We start from the raw sequence: 19,573 nt of genomic DNA on the forward strand, positions 1-19,573 counted from the left end.
TGCAGGGAAGCAGATCGACCCCCTGGTTTCGTTGTTACCTGCTCAGCCTCAAGAAACTGAGGGGTTGACAGACAAGTCTGGTGAAGCACCCCTGTAAACCCAGCTAGCTACTCAAGAGGCTCAGGCACAAGGACCCAGGTGCTCGGGCTGACAAAGTGAGACCTTGTCTCAACGTAAAAAGTAAAGAGAGCCGGGCAGTGGTGGTGCACGCCTTTAATCCCAGCACTCGGGAGGCAGAGGCAGGCGGATCTCTGTGAGTTCGAGACCAGCCTGGTCTACAGAATGAGATCCAGGAAAGGTGCAAAGCTACACAGAGAAACCCTGTGAGGGGGGGCGGGGGGAGGGGTAAAGAGAAGGTCAGGAATGTAGCTCAGTGGTAGAGTGCTTGCCTAGCATTATGCAAAGTCCTAGGTTCAATCCCCAGTATGGGAGGGGGGAAAAACAGGTCCAGAAGGAAGGGGGTGGTGGCCAAAGGATTAGGAACAGCCACACTGCTGCTCCTCGTAGAAAAGAACAGGAGCCGAGGTTCAGCTGTGGATGATCCCAGGCAAACTGCATGTGCTTCATGCCACAGTAGTGTGCCTGGCCACCAAAGAACACTGGAGGCCTGGAGGGAAGGGGGAGTGGGCAATGCACAGAGAAGCTAACACTGTGTAAGGAGGACTCTGTGCAGGTGAATATGCAAGTGTCCCTCTTCATGTCACAGCATAATAGATGGGGTCACACAAAGATGGGGAAAATGGGGGCGCATGGCCCACCCAGTGCTACCTAGAGGTCTGCTACAGACCAGGAAAAGCCTTCAGGGAGAAAGGATGAGCCCAGCCAAGGCAGGAGAAAGGAAACAGGCCGAGGACACAGAAGCAAAAGAAACTGGGAACAGTGTGAAAACAGCCTGAGCGTCAGCCCCTCAGTCTAGCATGAGACAATCTGTTTAATGGTGTGGACCTAGGTGACTTTTGCAATTAAAACATAACCCTTACTAACTAAAAATGGACAAACAACCACTAAACAAGCCCCACAGTCTCCTTTAGCTCCGAAACATGCCTTAAGCACACTTGATCCAGGCCCGAGGCAGGGAAGTTCTGACATCACCTAAGAAGTCTGGGAAAAGGTGTGTTTTCCCTAAGCGTTCAACCCATCAATTATCAAAGCACCGGGTTGGTAATTGCTCTTCTCAAAAACTCTAAGTAAGGAGTACATCTTGGGCTCTTTACAGGCACGGGCAAGCTCATGTACTCCTAATGCCTGCTAAAGACCAAACACAGCTTATAATGTTGTGGATCTAAGCAACAGGTCTGCAGAAGCGTCTGCAACCCACGGGTCTCGAGGACGCCGTGACCAAGGCTGTGAGTGAAGAAGAGTCAGCCAATTACTCTCATGCCACATAAGCCAAACAAGACAAAGCGTTTTTGCCGTGACAGTTTATTTTCAGTAAAGGAATTTATCTACGCTGACACAGCAACAGATTCATGAGGTTGCCTAATTTTTTTTTTTTCCTAAGAGCTGGAGACCGCTCTTTCCTCACAACGGCCAGGCACTCATCCTGAAGTGAGGATCTCCCTCTGGTTTTCACCTGCCACAGTAAAGATGAGCTATTCATTCTACAGACAGACCAACAACCTACAGGTGAGCCACAGAAGACCATCATGGGCACAGACAGACTTGATAAATGGCTCTCCATTACATCCAAAGTACATCGGTTGGGCTACCAGTCTAGTGTGACACGTGTCCTTCGAAGGATGGTCACATGGAGCGCAGACATGAAATGCTCCACCTACAAGCCAAAGGCCAGAGACAGCCAGCAAAGCCATGAGGGAGCGTCAAACACAGTCTCCGATACAGGAAGCAGAGGGGCACAAACCCTGAAGGCCCCCTGATCTCCTCACTGTTGACAAGATGAATTTTATTCCAGAATGGACCATCCTTTAAGGCTCACTCACTCACCCCGATGTCTATGGGTTTTTAAAATTAAAGCTGCTAAAATAGGTACAGCCCCTGGACAGGTGGTCCTATGTTGTATACAAAAGCAGGCAGAGCAAGCCATGGGGGAGGGGGGGGAGGAGCAATCTAAAGGCAGTATCCAGGATGGGAGATGGTGCTGTGGGATGGTCTATATGTCAAATGTGTTGCTCTGATTGGTCAATAAATAAAACGCTGACTGGCCAGTGGCCAGGCAGAAAGTATAGGCAGGACTAACAGAGAGGAGAATTGAGAGAACAGGAAGGTGGAGAGAGACACTGCCAGTCGCTGCCATGACAAGCAACATGTGAAGATGCCGGTAAGCCACAAGCCACGTGGCAAGGTATAGATTTATAGAAATGGGTTAATTTAAGATGTAAGAACTAGATAGCTAGGAGCCTCAGCCATAAAGTCAAACAGTTTAAATAATATAAGCGTCTGTGTATTTATTTTATAAGTGGGCTGTCGGACTGCCGGGGCTTGGCGGGACCCAGAGAGAAAACTCTCCAGCTACAAGATGGCTCAGGAGTTCAAGAGTGCTTGCTGCACAATTGTGAGGAGGACCCAAGTGAGGATCCCAGCACTTGTGTAAGGACACATCTGTGGGTGTGGTCACACATGCACCTGTAACCCCAGCGCTGTCAGGGGCATTGACAAAGAAAATCACTAAGACCAACTGGCTATTTGCCTAGCTGGAAAACTTAAACTCAAGGTCAGAATCTACCAGCACCAGTAACAATTAGTAACGTACATTCTTTTATATGTACAATGGACACACAGGAATAGAGCATACAGACCAGCTTAGAAGTTCCAAGCAGTACTCAGAAATGGCTAGGGGTAGGTAGGCACATTCATCACAGCCTCACTGTTAACAGGAAGTACTGGGCTCTTAACCGCCTACAGCAGCCCTGCACACACCACCCCATGCATGTCACCCTCTGACAAGGATGATCCATACTTCACCTGACCATATACCCTCGTCCTCGTCCTCAGTTAGTGGACAAACACCGAGCACATGGCTGATGCCACTGAATCACCTTTCCATGCTGGTTTCAAAGCAGCCAAGAGTTCTTATTATCATCCTGGCTGCAGTAGGCATGAATAAATCCAGGGGTTTGGGATGTGAAATGCCTAGTCCTCACACAGATGTTGGGAGGTGGCGGGATGCCTAAAAGGTAGAGTCTTTGGGAAGAATCCAAAAGACTGAAGGGTGCTGCCCTCCGAGGGAACTGCATTATTCTCGTGAAATTCGAGGTCAGTTCTGGAAGAGTGAGTTGTTTTCAAAGTGAGCCTGGCTCCTCCCAAGTCTGGCTTCCCTCATCACTGGTATCACCTCTCTGTCACATGCCTGCAGCTGCAATGCTATCACTGGCCACAGTGTCTTCCCCAGAGGCTGTGCAAATGGCTACCCAAGCTATCTCGGACTGTCAGCCTCCCGAGATGTTAAGATTAATAAGCCATAAGCCTTTTGCTCTTAATAAAGTATCCACCTTGGATATTTCATTGTGATAATGGAAAAGAGACTAAGACAAGTCTTAGTCCCGTAACAGACAAGTTCCCCATCCCGTAACCCCTGAGTTGTCATCAACATTTCTAGCCACATTTCTCGGAGCAGGAACCAACTCAACTGCCAGCTCAGGTCTGTGGGAGATGCCATCAAGCTTCCTGTTTGGGACAGCCTGGACCTTCAAACGTAAGAGAAAAAGGAGAGCCAGGGAAATGATCCCCAGCAACTATGAAAGAAGCTCCCGAGGTAAGTAAGCCAGGACATCTCAGCCTAGAAGAAAGAGCACAGCGCTCAGAGTAACTAACTTCACCACCCTTTTCTTCCATGTCCACAAACTATTACCACTTTAAAGAAACCCCAAAGTTGAGCCTGCCATCTTGGGAGAGCTGGTTCTAGAGCAAGCAGCTAGGTCACAAGCCCATCTTGCTTAGCCAGCAGCTTGGATGGAGAGCAAGGGAGAACATGGGAGGATGTGGAAACCACACTTCAGAGCTGCTCCTTTCCAGAACTCTCTAACTTGCGTGCAAGTCCCCACAAGGCAATTCCTACTATCTTGCCCAAAACTACAACCCTGCCAGTGACAGCAGCACTTCCCACCTGAGCCAGTGATGAAGAGGGGCATACCACGGCCTTCACCATCCATCAGGGTTGCCAGCAGTCAGGGTACCAGGCAAACCACAGCAACTGTTTCTCAGTTCTGAGGCTGAAAGCGCAGGGCAATTTTGTGCCTGGTGGCTACCCCGTTTCACAGACCAGCACCTTCTCTGTGCCCCGTAACACAACAGGAAAAGAGATCAGAGAGCGAATCCATTCACTGGGGCTCCACACTCAAGATGGAAACATCTCCCCAAGGCTCCCTTCTAACATCATCACCCTGCAACTAGACTCCCAATACCTGGACTTCAGAGGGAAGAAACCCTCAGGCCACACAGTGACCACAAACTGCCTGGCAACTGTTTTTTCTCCATGGTTCCATGGCACAGAAATGGTGAAAATCACGTTATTCAACACCCATTTCAACAGGACAGAGGATATGAAGGATGAGGAGAAACATCAGAACTTAAGTCCAAACTCCAACTTAAAACAAATAAAAACTCCAAATTAAAGGAGCCAGGCAGTGGCGCACGCACTCGGGAGGCAGAGCCAGGTGGATCTCTGAGTTCGAGGCCAGCCTGGTCTACAGAGCAAGATCCAGGACAGACACCAAACACACACACACACACACACACAAAATAGCACGTGCATGTATGAAACTGTCACAATAAAACTCGTCATCTGTATAGCTAACATGTACTAGTGGGAAGAGGAGGGGAAGGAAAGGGGAGTGGAAGAGGGGAGAGGGGGAGGGGAGGGGTGGTGTATTTCCTTTGGGTCAATTAACATGTACAAAAGTCATGAGAAAATGAGCATATGGAAATATCTAAACATTCATAACTCTCAGGGCCCAAGTAACTGTAGAGTCTAAAAAGCAAAGAAAATATTGAAATTTTCACTTTAAAGGTTATTTAAATAGTCTATAATAATTACTATTCTACATTTATCTTGCATGCAGAAACTTGAAGTATGCTTTGTTTCCAACACATACAAAATATGCTTAGTTAAAATAAACACCATATATAAAGGCAAAGGGTGAGCTAAACAGATGAGAAGTAGAGTAATTTATGAATAGAAATGAATTCAAGAACTGAAGACTTGAAAGCCATTGTGGCCCAATGCATCTGCACTTGGTGGGAGGGATGGATGAATGGACGGATGTGGACAAACACCACATTTGGCACATGGGAAGGGGGGGACACGGGCACACTACTTCACACAGCCTGCAGAACCCTCGTACTGGTTTTTTCTCAGGCCAGTTCCACCTTTTCTACAGTCAAAGAAATGAATGCCACCATCCAAATGGAGGCACCCACAAAGCAAAACCTCTGCGAGGGAATTACTACACGCATGCGCATGAGCATGAGCGTGCATTTTAAACCAACTGGCCCGGGGCAAAAGCTACATCATAAATGCAACAAATGGGGCTGTAATTCTGGTACCCTCCCCACAGACACCATGCTCAAGGAACTTCCCTTTTCCATGTGCCGGGCCCAAGGTCAAACATGGAGCACAGAATGTGAACCCCTTCTTCAGGGGCCCAACCTGCCCTGGGAAAGTGAACACTATATCATGTCTACTGAAAGGGTAAAGTTACCGTATTCTGACAGTTAAAACCCCTACAGAGCAATCAACATAAAACACCCCTTTGTTACGATTTAGATATGGTTTAAATATGTCTCCCAAGGGCTTGTGTGTCCAAACTCAATCTCTCCACCGTGAGTTATTGATGGGAGGGGAGAAGGAGGAGCCTGTACTGGACAGGACACACCTTAATTTGACCATAATGTTTAGAGGTAGGATCACTGAGCAATGATTAGAGTTAGAACAGGTCATCAGGCTGCAGCCCCTACGACTGAATCCTGGTTACTTTCTACGCTCATTAAGAAAAACCAAAAGACTCTCTTTCTCTCTCTTTCTGTCTTTCTGTTTTTCTCTCTTTCTCTCTGTCTTTCTCTCTATACACACACACACACACACACACACACACACACACACACACACACACACACACACCTCATCATGCAGTGCTCTGACTCACACCCAAGACCACCCTGGGACTCTTTCAGCAAGGAGCCATGGACCCTTGACCTCCACAACCTTAAGCCAGGATGAAGTTTATATTATTGGCAACAGAAAACAGAACAAGGAACCCTTAATGGGTCCTTTTTTTTTTTCCAGGAGAGAGTCTAATAGACACATTTTATTATCAGTTCTTCACATGAATTAGTCTTATTACTCAAAGCTAATATTTGAAGGCAAATGAAGTTCTAAGTTTAAAAAGATATGGTCTCAGAGCAAACTCTTGAAGGCCTTGAGTTTTGTTTTGTTTTTCCCCCCAAAACCATGAGCTGGTGCACATATTTACCAAGAACAGTAACGGAAGTGTTGGTTCCCAGCCTAGGGAGACACTCAGAGGTGCGCACCAGGTAATGGTGACCAGGATTGGCAGTCACTGTATCCTCTATCACTGTGACAGAGGTATCACTTGACTTGTTGGTAAATCCCACTGGACTCTGCCCAGAACTAGTACGTCTCCTTCCTGGCCAATGCTATAGCCCTTCCCTTGGCTCCCTGGCAATAATCAGGGCAGATGTATTCTTCTATGCCACCCTCTTCCTCCAGGAAGGAGTCAGCTGACTGCCTCAGCGACTAACTGACCTAGGACAAAGATGCCCCTCCCTGAGGGGTAGAATATCAAACAGATCAGGGAAATCTGGGCTCAACATGTGTGCCCAGGTGGAGGCCACTGCCCACCACACAGCCTGGGGGAGGGACAGCCATTCTACAAGAGGCCACGAAAAACGGCGCTAAGAGCCAATGGATTCACCAGATTCCCGAAACCCACTTCAACCTTAGACAGGCATGTTAAGTTTGGGTTTTATAATTTCCTGCTTTGGCAGGTCTGTCTCTCTGCACCATTAGCATATTGTCAATAGCCCAATTACACTGACCCACACAAGGACTGGGCAGCAGCCACTTCAAACTACCCACCCCCGGCCAGGTGTCTAGCATTGGGTCATTAAGTCCACCCACACTTAAGAGAATCTGGTACCAAGTGTGGGTTGCTATCAGGGCCTCACAGGCATCTCTCCACATGGCTGGGGGCTGAGGGCCTGGAAGCTGTATTTCACAGGTCCTTGTCAGCTGAATTCTGGCTGGGGGCTCTCTCTGCCAGAAGCCCTGAAGGGACCCCAGAAGACAACAGCAAACACAAAGCCCTGCTTCCCTTCCCCACCTCCACTGAGGACAGCGGGCTCCTGTGGAGGGACTTACGGGCAGCAGCAGAGAGACAGGCCTGAGGGCGGGCTCTGGGAATCCCGTCCTTGTTCTCATCTCCAACCCCAGGTAAGCTTTCTCATTTTCTGCTCTTCGCTTCCTCTAGCCCTTCACACTGTTTCATAACCATTCCCTGTACTAGACTCGCCTGCACAAAATCCCTACAAGGTTTCCACTCACTAATGAAGGCCATGGGAGTAAGGCACAGGTCACCTGAAAAAAAGAAGCTACACGGGATGACTAATATTCAGGCAAAACAGAAAGAAACCCAGGAGCTATGCCATTCTTCAAAAAGTTGCTGTGGTATGATTTCGAAACGTCCCTGGAGCCTGGGCAGGAGTCCGCCCTGCTGGGGCAGCTGGGCTGGGACCAGCTGGGCCGGCCGGGGGAGGAAGGCAGCTGGGTTAGCCTGCTCACTGCCACAAACTGAACAAGAGAAGAAAATCCATAAGCTGCTTTTTTTTCTGGTCACGTCAAAATGTCACAGAGGTCCCCAGGTGGGCCAGGGGAAAATCCCCAGCAGTCAGACCGCAGCAGCCTTCCATGGGCAGGTGGGTACCACACCAGAGCAGTCCCTGGAGAGGAGCCAACCTGTACTGTCACCATCTCCATGACAAAGGCCCGCCCACACCCCAAACCTTCCACAAGCTGCTGTCATTTCAAGATATCTTAATGCTATGTGTCACAGAGGGACAGAAGCTGTGGTATCCCCACCCGAACACAGGAATAGGGGTTGATGTCAACCCAAGCAAGCCTTGGGGATCCCTGGGGAGAACCCAGGCCTGCCCCATGGACATCTTAAGCACAACACCACACCCAAATAGGGCAAAAGAAACACACAAGTAGAAGCCATTACCTACCCCACCCCCCGCAATTTTTAACCGGCATTATGTCTTCCAACGTTCCTTCTCTGGTTCTGAGACCAGCAGGAGGTCTCACGCTCTCCTTTATACACAAGAAGACAAGCATTATTTATACATACACACACACACACACACACACACACACACACACACACACACACACACACCCCAAGTGGCTCAATGTAGCTGTGACAGCCTGGACCCTGGGGCTGATGACAGCCGGGAGGGTAAGAAGAGAAGGTGTGCCAGAACTAATTTTCAAACTGCTTAATTAGCCGATTCTTCTTTACTTAGAAGGCAGTAAGAAACGGCTCGCTGGTAGCAGAAGCTGTTTAAGGTGAACCATAAAACCACCCAAAAGTAGATAAGAAACAACAGAAATGTGCTACAAGGCACCAGGGGAAAATAAGCAAGTCACAGGGGGAAAGAACTATGTTCAAACAAAAGCCATTTGCCATTAAATCTTAAAAATGGCACCTGGCTACAGATGGTCTCAAAACGTTATCTGGCATACTGTTCTAGAACTTGCCTAAATAACCTCACAATGAACACATCATCAGGACAAGGAGCGGGGACCAAGGGGATACTGCATGGCCACGGCTCCACCCTGCTTCTGCAGGGTTCAACATGTCACAAGTTGTCATTTGCCCAAATTATGAAAAAAGGAAAACTCATACAGAAATAGTCAAATTCCACCACATGTGCCACACCTGTCTGAATAAAGATTGAACTAACAGGTAGACCCCACCCCTCAAAACCTGCCACGTTCATTTTTTTTAGAAAACCAAGTTAATATCAGATGACAGGGTATTCATGGCCATTTCTAAAACAAGCGAACCTGGTATTGATTTTAGAAAGCATTTTTTTTCCAACAGCACTCCATGTAAAACCTCTTGGGCCATACTTCTTTCGCCACACATACAATTTGAAAAGGGTGGCTTTAGAGGTGACATACACAGATACTCCTTGACGTCTTCATGGGGTCTGTGGATTCAGGACACCCTCCCTCACCAGACCACAATCCCAGAATGCCAAAATCCCTTACAATAAAATGGCACAGTGTAAGGAACCTATTACACATGCTCTCCCACATCATGTATAATACCCAACACGTTGTAATGCTGTGTACATAGCATGAGAGACTCTATTCTTCAAGGAATTATGACAAGAAAATGTCTCAAGTGCTCAGTACACATGGAAGCAATCACGTGAAATGGAACTGCACTGTACAGGCCATAACGTTTTCCATCCAAGGCTGGCTGAATCCGGATTCCAGAGACAGTCTACATACAGTACGTGCTACTTCCCGGAGAAGGAGACTTTCTTGTTTGAAGCACCACATATGGCAGGTACCATGTGGACTTAGTTTTGTTCCCTGTTGCTATGACAAAGCACCCTGACTTTAGGGGGAAGGGTTTTATTTGGCTCAGAGTTCCTTGTCACCATCCATCCGTGAGGGGAACCTGAAGCAGCCAGGCACATCACACCCAGTCAGAAGCACAGCGCAGTGAGTCAACGTGAGCCCAACAGTGAGGTTTTGTTTTCTCCTTTTTATTTCATCCAAAACCCAGCCCATGGAATGGTGTCACCCACGTTCAGGGCGGGTCTTCTTCCTACCTCAATTAACTCAATTAAGAAAATCCCTCACAGCAGGCCCACGAGTCACCCTAATCTAGATATTTCCTCATTGAGACACCCTGCTCCGGTGATTCAGACTGTCAATCACCATACCACTATGGAAACTGGTTATCTGCCCCGGCGGCTCCAGATACAGTGCCGGGTAACACAGAGGTGAGGAGGAGGAGGAAATAGTCCTGCGTGAAGCAACCGCCTGAGGAAGACAGAAACTCCTCGCCTAGCAAGTGAGAAGGCAGATCTGCTTAGAGCTGGGGATGATTTGTTGGTGAAGAAATAAAGACAGAATGAAAGCTGATTACGAGGAAAGCCCTTGTGGTAATGAAAGGAAGGGGGAGTCCCACACATGTGACATGTGAGATGATGTTACAGGCAGCTGGAAAAACGCCAGAAGGTGGAAGCTGGGAGTCTGGGATGCAGGACAAGGCAGGGAAGACTCAGGCTCCGAGGCAATTATTTTTGTCACTGTCCTTTGCATTTCCTCTATACTGGTGACTGCATGCTAAGCTCATGGCGGACGTACAAGGCCTGATTCAGTACTGCCCACCGCACTGGGCCAGTCCCAGCGCTGGGTGAGAGGGAATGCAGATGGGGAGATTAGATCACTTGGAGAAGGAGGTCTGAGACCTGATCCCCTAGCTGGAGACAAAGTCTACATAGGGCTCCAGCGAACTACAGAACAACGCTGTGTGTCCCAGGGAGAAACACAGCGGATGCTTTCCTTTACCTTGGCTTTTCTGCATTGTAAACACAGGCCATGATAGATAGGGCTCGGTGTGATTCACGAGAGGGCTGGCCGGGTTCTCCTCTGGGACCAAGTATCCAAACTCACCTTGCAGCCGAGTCTTGAGGAGGTCAAAGTCAACAAAGCAAGGCCTTGGTTCTCAAACTAGGGGGTTAGAGGGAGCAAGCATTCCCAAGAGGGCGCTGGGAAGGTACCAGAATGAATCACCGAGCCTCCCCCAGCCACCACATTGCCATCCTTACCACCACCATCGGCCAACAACCCGGCCACCTCTGCCTCCAGCAGCCAATGTAAAGGGGGACTCTACCAGCCAAATTTCCCCCAAAACTAGGAGGCTAGGGAGTTCCCAGACACTTCACAAGCCTGAACTGAGAGAGGCAGGGAAGGGGAACTGACAGGTAGCCCTGAGAGGGCCCGGGGACAGGGGAAGTCGAAGCCCATGGGTGCTTCTGGGAACAGCTGTAGGGAAAATATAGATCTGAACGACAGGTGGGTCTGAGAGAGCAAGGGCAGCTTGGAGACCAGGACTTTGACTCTGGGCAGAAGAAAAAGGCTAGGTATCACTGACAGAACCACCATGCTTTTTCTAGAAAGGGTTGTGGGCTCCAAGAAAGTCTCGACTGCCTCCTTAGGAGAAATACCAGCTTTAAAAAAAAAAAAAAGCTTTCTTTTAGTCATAACAAAATACTGGTTTCTTCCTAAGGGGCATGGTAAGAAAAGGTGAAAATATTCTTGAGCTATCTGTCCAACAAATCAGGTCCCACGTCTCTTACTAGAAGGAACCACAGTTCTAAAAGGACAGAACCATGGTGTTAGCAACAAAACCAACAACATAGGGACAAGACTCAAGTTACACTCCAGCCTGGTGCACAAAGCCCAGGCAGCTACTCAGAACACTTCCTTCAAGAGTGGAAGTATTTTAAATGGCCATGCACAAAGCCCAGGCAGCTACTCAGAACACGTCCTTCAATAGTTACAAGTGTTTTAAACGGCCAAAAATAGCCTCTCAGAAGTATTTTTCTCAAGCTGCTAACTATCTCTGTGTTTCAAATAATGAACACTAATTCAGGAGCCGGGGGAATAAATGGCTGGGTGGGTAAAACACTTGCTGAGCAAAAGTAAGGCGCTGATTTAGCACCCTCTAAAAAGGCCAGGCATGATGGGGCACGCCTGTAATCCCAGGGTAGGGAGGCAAGGCATGAATGGGAGGATCCTGGGGGGGCTTGATGGTCAGCCAGTCTAGCCAATCAGTGAGAGCCTCTGGAAAGCAACCTAGGAAGACATCTGACACTGACTTTGGCCTCCACTGGGCATGTGCACCATGCCCACAGGAACACACCACACACACAAATAACAACTCAATTTACTTTTCCCTGTCCACATCCCAGGCACTATCTACCACCCACTGTGATACCACGTGCAGTCAAATTCTGAATCGTTTTATAGACCTGTGGCCTTCCTAGAGCAATCTACTAACCCTGGCAGATTCTACAGGCTCCTCCCATCATAGACACTAACAGCATCATTTACACAAACACACCCACATACACGCTGTAAGTTTCATGCCTTGCCCTGTGTCCTGCCCCCTAGAAAAGTAAAAGCCAGATGCAAATACCATCCTTTACAAGGATCTCCGCATTGGAGCGAGACCCCAAGTGTGCTTATACCCTAGGCCGCAAGACACTCAGAGGCCATTCAGCCATGCTCTTCAGTGTTACAGAAGCTACACAAAGCCATGTTCAGAATGGGAAACGCTTAAACCTTTCCCCTCTCAGATATCCATCCCTTCAGCAACCATGTTCCACTCAGTTCCACGGTCACCACTCTCTTGTACACCGGTACTCCTCTTGTCCGTCCTCTTCTGTATTTACTGCTTATATGAAAAGGTAAGCAGGGCTGTGCACAAGGCACTGGTCTCCTTGTCTCCTTTTGGATTTGTTCTGTGGCACTGGGGACGGATCCCAGGTCCTCACGTGAGTTCAACAGCTGCTCTGGCACAGAACCGCACTTCAGCCTTGTCCATGGATTCTAACTCTCCTTCATCTGTGAAACTCGTCTTCCAGTGAAAGCCACTGGGACATCAAGAAACAACCTACCCGCCAGAGGCCGACTACAGAAGGCACAATCTGAAGCCAGAGCTCAGGCTCCAGAAGGCAGCTTCAGATAAAAACCTGAAAAAAACGAACAGTAAAACTCAAGTGATTGTAGCTCAGTGACTGAGCTTTCTCACTCAGCGTACACTGAAGGCCCCAGGTTTCTATTCCCAACATGAGGGAAAAACAAATGCAGAAATAAGACCCAAGGCAGGAGAAGGGGCCGAAGACTACATGGAGGACGTAAAATCCACTGCTAATTTTATCAGCAGCACCTCAATGGCCACATCCTATCCACCAGACCTGCTTGGGCGGGGGCAAGCTGTCTTCTCAGACCCAGGGCTGCTGAGGTTCTGAGACGAGCCCCCATGTTGGTCTGCCCTACCCAGTGTCCACAAGGACAGCCGGCAGGATGGAGAGCTGAGCCACATAGCCCATTTCTCAGAAAACCCACAGGGCCATTTATCTTCTACAGCTCAGTTGTGCTTCAGCAAGTTGTTGTAAGCACAGTCACAAGGCTACATTTAAAGATCCCTAGTAATGTTACTATATTTTCCTGCATTTGCTTCCTGAGAACCAAGATGTGGGGGAGTTACCGGCGCAATGTGAGATTCATGATTACTCAGACCAGGGCAAGGGAGGATGGAAAATAAGAAAGCCTCAGCTGCTCGCAGAGAAGCGTTTTTTTTTTTTTTTTAAATAGGTCTTGCCAGCTGGGGAAGGGGTGGGGAAGGGGCGGGCCTTGTGCTGGTGCTGCCGCCTTGTCACGGAAACAATAAAAAAGTATCTCTGCGCTGTTCTCCGGCTTCTGATACAGAGCTCCCCGAAAACCTTGGGATTTCCTGAGTGACCGTTTGATCATGAGCCCCAGTGGGCCACGACTGAGCCTGTGCCTATGAAGGGACGTGGGGTGGGGGTCCCGAGACGGATAAAGAGTGGGGGAATGTAAGCAGCCTTACATTCGCTGAGAGGGAAGGTGAACAGTGACCGGGCTTTAACTCTTAAACGCTGGATGGGAGACTTCTCAGTTTGGTGAGCCCCTTGGGGTGGCAAAGAAATTCCGCAGCCCCTCTCCACCCCAGCCACACTGTGTGCATCCCTGTCTGTCCCCCTGCTGCTCCTAACTTGGGTGCTTCCTGATAAACTATCGTCTAGAGTCGACTTCTGTAAACTGTGTCCGTCGCTGCTGCAGGTGGACCGAGGGCCTTTCCTGAGTTGTGGGAGTTGCCAAGGGACATTCCTGAACCGGACCGGGAAGTCGTGGGAACGTATAATGAACGGATCCGTTGGAAATACAGGAGGTTCTTTTGCAGATGGCAGTGGGGGAGATGTTTTGCTGGTCCAAGTGCTCATAACTTGTCAGGAATGTACCAGCCTGGCACCGTCAGCCTCAGGGGTGATTATTATAGGACAGCCAGCTGGTATTAGAGGATGAGGCTGCATACTCCAGTGGCTTCCTCAGGATGTGGTTATTCCAGCTGTGACGCGCTACGGAGGAAAACACACAGACACATAGCAGGGATGGACTCTGGAGTCTTCAGGAAAGGCTGGCATGGCTACATTTGTTACACTGACTATATGTCGACATGACGTGGGTTCTGCTGGGCTCATCCGCACATTACTAAACCTGTCTGCTTCCTTTTACTTTTTAAACGTAGTTGCAGGGGTCACTGAAGCTACATTCGAAGTACGCACACACAGCTTGCATTCTATTTCCACCGGATAATACTCAGAATCGTATCTCAAATCTTCCCATGAAGAAACAAGTAAGTCTACAAAATCAAGCATCGGATGAAAGATTAGGGATGTTGCTAACATTTAGGAAGGGCTTGTTATCTGCCAGGAACCATGCCGTGTTTCAGGAACCCTCTGCTGAAGGCTGCCTCCTCCTCCTGCCCCAGAAAAAGAGTACAGAGCTCTGGTGCCAAGAAAGAGACAGGCAAGGCTCCAATACAGCAGCATCCCACTCCAGTCCTGTACTCCGCTGCACACAGGGTAAACAGGCTTCTTCCAGAAAGAGCCTAATAAGCACAGTAGTTCGGCCTTTGTAGGTCACCAGCTCACAGTTACTCAATTCGACAGTGCTACCAGGAAGGCAGCCACAAATAGCATGCAACTGAACAATCCTGGCTGTGTTCTTTTTTTCTCTTTCTGTCTTCTGTGTGCTTGTTTCTTTGAGACAAGGACTCATCCAGCCAAAGCTGGCCTTGAATTCCTGATTCTCCTGCTTCCATCTTTCCAGTGTTAGGATTAAGTGGTACCACCGTGCCTGGCCAGCTTGCGTTCGTTCTAATAAGACTGATCACACAAGAGGGTGAGACAGATTCAGTCCATGGGCTGTTTGCCAAGCCCTGCTCTATACACGAAGAGAGACGTTCCTAAATACATGTGCTCACCAGTGCACCAAGTTAGAACAATCTACAAAAATACCTTCCCACAAAACACCAGTCAGTGGCCCATTGTGGAAACAAGGCTCAAAGTATCAAACCCTGCCGAGTTAACTCGCTGTCAGGGTCCTCAACGTCCGCTGCCCATCATAAGCAGACCCCGCAGGCATGTGCACTGGACTCCCGAGGTAACAACTGAATGACACCAGACTCTAGAAGCAGCAACTGATGACAAAGTAGACACATGCATTTCTTTTTACTTTTGTGATGTGGCTGCCAGTAATGTCCAAGTTAGACCTCTAATTGACCCATGTGGCTTGCATTCTATTGCCTAGGGTGACTCAACAATGTGACATCAATAAAATGGCAGGAATACGGAGGGAAAGGAAGAGACAAGACCCCACAATCAAACACTCTGGGCTTCCAGAACAGAGCCAACGGGACTTCTAGAGAGGGGGAAGGTAAGCGTGACTGTCCAGCATTCTGAGCGTGGACATCACCTGCACAGTATCACAGAACTCACTGCAATGAGAAAGTGCTCAGAGGGAATAAAGCCCTTCTAAGCCCTTCAGAACAGAAACAAGGTTTGTGGATGCAACTGTACTCAGTATGGGAGGGACTGAATGGAACTGTACTCAGTATCGGAAGGACCAGTCCCTGGTTCCGTCTACTACTGTTAACGTCAGTTAAATTTAGAGATGAAAGCTCCTGTTTCCTGCCTAAGTCTCCACACAGGGGCCACACCCCCAGCACACACACCCAAGCATATCAGGGTTCTCTCTGAGACCCACACTTCCCTCCACTCCGGAGTCTGATCAGCATTATACATCAAGAAAAGGAAGGCCCTAGTCCATCATTACACTCATTTGAAGACGATTAATAAAATCTAACAGATATCACCACAGAAGGAAATAGAATGGAGGGAAGAAAACCTAGGCAGGCCATGGGAGCAGAGGCAAGATGTGTGGCGAGAACCACACTGGCCTGCAGAACCCTGTCCCTGAGTTCCCTAGTATGGGCCACACTGTGGGTTGACTGTGCAAAGGGAAAACAGCCCTCAGGGAGAAGATGATCTAAGGCAGGCAAAGACAGTGTGCACCAAGTTCTCCTATACCTTCCAATGCCTCCAGGACCATCCTCAGCACACACGGTTCCCAACCAGAAGAGCTGCACACCTTCTGTACAGTCAGTACCTGCTAGCGCAGCGGGCTCTCATACCCACTGTTTCCCATCAGCCCTCACTTCCATCTTCTTTTTACCCTTCCATTTCCCCTCCCCCCACCCCTCCACCCCCCCACCCCCCGCCCAAAAACAAAAATTATAAAAAGGTACCCCACACAAAGTAATTTTCCTTTCTGTCCTCTTGGAAAATTAGGGACAACACCATAAAAACCTCATGAAGAATTAGAATAGTAATTTGGGGGGAAGTCACACTTGGTAGCAAATGCTGACCAAGAAGTAATAAAAACAGGTGTCTCCTGTGTGCTGTATTAGTCACCTGATGCTGTATAATGGAACAGTGCATGTGTAGCAGCTGAAAACACAGCCTATTACTTATCTCTGGGAGTCTGAGCATGCCATGTCTACAAAGATGCCCAGTCACAACGCGCCTCCTTCTAAAATTTAGCATCCAAACAGTACCTCTCATAGGCTATCTGCCCATTTCAGGCATGACAAATGGTCTGAAAATACAATCATGTGTCACGCAATGAAATTTCAGTCACTGACAGATCACATACAGAACAGTGGTCTCTTAAGGGATAACGGAACAGAATACCTCGCACAGCCTGGTGACATCACAGCCACCCTGGCATAGCAAAATACATCTGTGGTGATGCAGATACAACACACCTACTACGCCACAAGTACCATGTAAGTGCACATGCAGTTGTGTGCAGGACTTTATTTACACTTGATGAGAAATGACTGCTCCCAGCATATATACGTACTGTATTATACATTTTATCATTAGCCTGTACTCCTTACATTTTTCTTTAAAAAAAAAAAAGACTGTCAAACCACTCTGTCTGCCACCTTGTACTGGCAGCAACTGTCTTAAACACCAGGAGCTTCCTGTGTCTTAAATACCTGGAGCTTCCTGTGTCCCCTGATTGCCTCATGTTCTCTTGTGCTCAATTTCATCTTGTGTCCCTCTGTCATCATGACCTTCAAACAATGGAACACACACACACACACACACACACACACACAGAGTCAAGTCTACACTTCTCAGGTGTGTGTATATAGCTGGCTGGTATTCTTGTACCATTTAGGCATGAAGTCACATGACAGATTTCTCAACACACAAACACACACACCCTATTCAGTGATGCATGGTTACAACCGCAACACATCCTGAGTTGGGAACAGGTTACTTAACAAAGGAACAGCAAGACTTCTGTTTCATTTGCAAGCTGACTAAAAGCATAATAATCCAACACTACCATTAGCTCTATGCCCCAAATACAGCTCCAAAGAACACCCACTGACAAGATTGACAGTCACTCTTAAAAGAGAAAAGGACATGCCAAGGGGAAGTGTTTCATCTGCTCTCAGGGAGTCCATTCAAAGAATGGATCATATGCTCCACAGTAAACACACAGTAGGACTAGCCATGGAGGCCATCAACAGGCAGGGCTATATCAACAGGCAGGGCTATAAGTCAGTGAGGCTGAGAAGTACCCCTGAAATTCAAGGACTGCTTAAGAGGAAACCAATTCTAAGAGACACAGAGTCACAGAGTGTACAAATCCTAGCTGATGGAAACCAACATCGGGGCTGTTATTAATCTTTCTAAGCCAAGATCCTCTAAGGGAAATGAACTTCCATGCCGTTCTGGAGCAGCCATTCACGCTCCGACTTCCAAGGGAGCAAAGCCCAGGTAAAACTTATTTCTGTGCATCTGAAAACTGGTGTGACTCTGACGGTACATCACAGCAAAATGAATCAGTAGCCATAAAGACATCCATACTATGAAGTTCTGCAGCCTCCTCTTAAAGAGTTATGTCAAGGAAAGGACTCTACTGCAGAGAAATATAGAGAGACATCATGTCTACTGGAGTGAAAGCTTCAATGTCCAACACCACAGAAAGCAAATAAATAAAAAGTGCCAGAAAACTATATCTTAGAAATCAAGGTCTTAGACCAGGCAAGTGGGGCACATTGGGAGAACACTTGCCTAACATGTCTGGGGCCCTGGGTTCCATCCAAAGAAATGCATAAGTAAATAAGGAAGAAAGGAAGGAAGGAAGGAAGAGAGGGAGGGAGGGAGGGAGGGAGGGAGGGAGGGAGGGAGGGAGGGAGGGAGGGAGGGAGGGAGGGAGGGAGGGAGAGGGAAAGGGACGAGTCTGGGTCCCAATAAAGTACTTGGAGTTCTTTTTGTACCTACAGATCTTTTGTCCTGGCAAAGCCACAAACCTCTCTTTAGACAACCAGAGCTGGTTCCTTTCCCAGACAGGATTGGCTATCAAATTCAGAGGCAGCTTCTGTGTTTTGTGCTTGAACCCTAAAGCAGCCGTCCTGGGAGGGTAACCACAGATAAACACGTGGAACTCATGGCCGGAGAGAAGGGGGCATGTCCACTCAAACTGCACGGCTAAAATAATTAAGGATGTCCTCCACGCGCTACCCATTAGCCTGGAAAACGCAGATACAACACGCCATGGTTGTGACCAATGCCAAGCATGGTAGCAGAGGCATGCAAATGTAACCCGCCCACAGGAAAATGCTCCCAAGTAAAGCTGCCAAGACTAGCACTTCCATAAATTGCTTAGCTTCTTCAAGCTGGCCACTTCATCTGTTCAACAAGGCGAAGGGCAGCCTCTCGGGGTTATAGAGAGAATCAAATTAGACAACAGGTATGAAATGCTCAGCCCCGTTAAGTACTCAATAAATATCAGCTCCGAATGTGGCGGCGGCAGCGGCAGCAGTGCTTTGAGAACGCACCTTGTGCCGGCCGTCACTGAAGGGAACGTCTCACCTCTGGTATTTACAGTGCTGCACCCAGGGAAGTCAAATGCAAGCAATGTGTGTGTGCCGATTCTGATCCCTGAATTTCACAGCATCTGTCTTTAAACACAGGGTCAAAAGAGCCAAGGGCTGCTTTGCCACCACACCCCAGAGAGCCAAAAAGCCTTCGTGTATGAGATCTTTTAAAGTTACTGACATTTCCTGTTCCTAGAAGTCATCATAAGTCCCTGAAGCCCCAACCCAACTGCCAGAATATGAAACAACCACTCACCCCCAAACAAATTTACATTAGTGCTTTTAGCCAAGGAACAATATATACTTCCCTATTATGACAACTTAAACAATTAATTTCATTTATAAAAACAATAATGGGTCCTTTTATAACTTAAATGAAATTATTTTTACATTTTTCCTTTGGAGAATAGGTAGATAAAACATGGCGAGCCTGGAAAGAGTTCTGTTAGGTAACAAAACTGGGTTGTTTTCCCGTAAGGCCTCGGAAGAATGCCTCTGGCCAGTGGCGAGGGCATCGTCAGAAGGCG

The 19,573-nt window shown here is 48.2% G+C and overlaps 1 protein-coding gene across 3 annotated transcripts in view; it reads right to left on the bottom strand.

The window, feature by feature from the left end:
• Nck2 (NCK adaptor protein 2) overlaps window positions 1–19,573 on the bottom strand; it is a 132,515-nt gene that overhangs the window by 93,482 nt on the left and 19,460 nt on the right. The gene's annotated exons all lie outside the window — the stretch shown is intronic.

This window comes from Peromyscus maniculatus, chromosome 21, assembly GCF_049852395.1.
Source record: "Peromyscus maniculatus bairdii isolate BWxNUB_F1_BW_parent chromosome 21, HU_Pman_BW_mat_3.1, whole genome shotgun sequence".
Lineage (NCBI taxonomy): Eukaryota > Metazoa > Chordata > Mammalia > Rodentia > Cricetidae > Peromyscus > Peromyscus maniculatus.